A 2,791-nucleotide genomic window follows, 5' to 3' on the forward strand; every position below is an offset into this window, starting at 1 on the left:
ATTAATAAAGCTGTGTCTACCTGCTCTGAGCCTACTGGACAGAAGCAGGCCTGTTGGAAGACAAGGCCAGACAAGCTTGCAGGCCTAGGCTTCAAAATGGCCACCAGCCACATGGCCAGGCCCAACAACGTCAGAAAGCCCACCCCCAAAAAAACACACTTTCCAACTCAATCCAGTGCCATCCATGCTCTAAATGTCTAAATTCAATAGACCACACACAGAAACACGTGATTAATAAAGCTGTGGCTACCTGCTCTGAGCCTACTGGATGGAAGCAGGCCTGTTGGCAGACAAGGCCAGACAAGCTTGGAGGCCTAGGCTTCAAAATGGCCGCCAGCCACATGGCCAGGCTCAACATCAGAAAGCCCACCCTAAAAAAAACACACTTCCCAACTCAATCCAGTGCCATCCTTGCCCTAAATGCTGTCTAAATTCAACAGACCACACACAGAAATACTGGATTAATACAGCTGTGGCTACCTGCTCTGAGCCTACTGGATGGAAGCAGGCCTGTTGGCAGACAAGGTCAGACAAGCTTGCAGGCCTAGGCTTCAAAATGGCCACCAGCCACATGGCCAGGCCCAACAGCATCAGAAAGCTCACCCCAAAAAAACACACTTTCCGACTCAATCCAGTGCCATCCATGTCCTAAATGATGTCTAAATTCAACAGACCACACACAGAAACACTTGATTATTAAACCTTTGGCTACCTGCTCTGAGCCTACTGGATGGAAGCAGGCCTGTTGGCAGACAAGGCCAGACAAGCTTACAGGCCTAGGCTTCAAAATGGCCACCAGCCACATGGCCAGGCCCAACAACATCAGAAAGCCCACCCCAAAAAAACACACTTCCCAACTCAATCCAGTGCCATCCCTGCCCTAAATGATGTCTAAATTCAATAGACCACACACAGAAACACTTGATTAATAAAGCAGTGGCTACCTGCTCTGAGCCTACTGGATGGAAGCAGGTCTGTTGGCAGACAAGGCCAGACAAGCTTGCAGGCCTAGGCTTCAAAATGGCCACCAGCCACATGGCCAGGCCCAACAACATCAGAAAGCCAACCCTAAAAAAAAAACACTTACCAACTCAATCCAGTGCCATCCTTGCCCTAAATGCTATCTAAATTCAACAGACCACACACAGAAATACTTGATTAATAAAGCTGTGGCTACCTGCTCTGAGCGTACTGGATGGAAGCAGGCCTGTTGGCAGACAAGCTTGCAGGCCTAGGCTTATAAATGGCCACCAGCCACATGGCCAGGCCCAACAACATCAAAAAGCCCACCCCAAAAAAACACACTTCCCAACTGTCTGCAGCAAACAAGATACCCTTGTATCTCTGCAAGTACCCATGTCCTGTATTAGGGAACCAAGTCAACGTCCATGACCACTTGTCCCCTGCTACTATAGTGAATATCAATCGACATGTCACTATCATATGCAATAACCCACAAGCCCTCCATGAAGAATTTCAAACTGTTTTTGAATATTACATACATATCTGGACAGATGTGAATCAATTTTTTTCGTTATTTTGCTAATTGAAGTAAAGGATTGATTATTAGAAAATGCTACTTGGCCATGAGTTGCATCCGCTGATGAAGCTGCTCTTATAGCTGCTATAGATGCACTAGTGAATGTTGTTGTTGAAGAACATTCCAGTCAAGTCCCAGGCACCCAGACCAACTTCCAGGCACCCAAACCAACGTCATCTTCTGCATGTATGATGTAGCCAGATGTATGAAGATCAATTGTCTGGAACACAACAGACAAAATAGTAGTAGTATTTTTCAGCAGTCAAACTCTTCAGCAGATACATCTGGTTGCGGAACTCGTCCTGGTGGCCAGCAGATCTTGGTCCCACTCCCTGCCTGGGATCCCAAGCCAAGAACTTGGCATAATAGCTGACAACCAGCTCCCAATGACCAGACAAGTCAATGCAATCACCGCCCCCTATTTCCATTCTGCCCCTTATTTCCATTCGCTCAAAAACATCTTCAAATGTCTCCTGGTCAACACAGAGGCTCCATTTGACCGAGATTAAAAAGTGCAAACAGAACAAAGGTAAACATGTGATTATTATCTTAATCATTTGAAAGATCATTTGAGTTTGATTGCTAATCTGATATTGCTAATGCTACAGGAAATGCTCAAGAAGCTGTTGAAGCGTCATTTAGAGCCTAATGCCCAAAGTACAGACTTAGTTTATGCACCATCTGTAGCGTATAAAATCAAAAGGACTTATTGCTAAGTAGTGAGCTGCTGTGAAGAAAGAAAGAGTTGTCAAATCTAAGCTAATGTCTTTACAAATGCAATCCTTCCAACCAATTGATAGATGATGGGGCTGAAGAGGAATGGGAGGGTAAAATTAGCAAGGTGTGCAAGGAAGTGTGAAGTACAGATGGAGCTAGGGGTAGGCAAGGGGAGATTCTCCTCTTCCTGGTTGTTGCTCATGTTTCAATTGATGGCAGCTGAGAATCTGGAAACACAATTGACTTAATTTGCCCGAGGGCTTACGTGATCAGCCCAAACAATCTGAGTTTACCCAGATTTCACACAAAATATATATACTACCTTTTAATACAACCCAAGGGGAGCCAGCTGCTCCATGAACATTTTGATACCTGTAATTCAAAATGGGCTGTACATGTGATATATTATTAATGGAAAGCCCAGCTCCTTCATTATTAATACTGTCCCATACCTCAAGCAAAGTCTGATATACTTTATCAAGTTTATTCTACTGTGTGGTTTGAACATTCTAATGATCTAGGATGAGTTCTAAC

The sequence above is a fragment of the Lissotriton helveticus genome, chromosome 6, assembly GCF_964261635.1.
Source record: "Lissotriton helveticus chromosome 6, aLisHel1.1, whole genome shotgun sequence".
In the NCBI taxonomy this organism is placed as follows: Eukaryota; Metazoa; Chordata; class Amphibia; order Caudata; family Salamandridae; genus Lissotriton; species Lissotriton helveticus.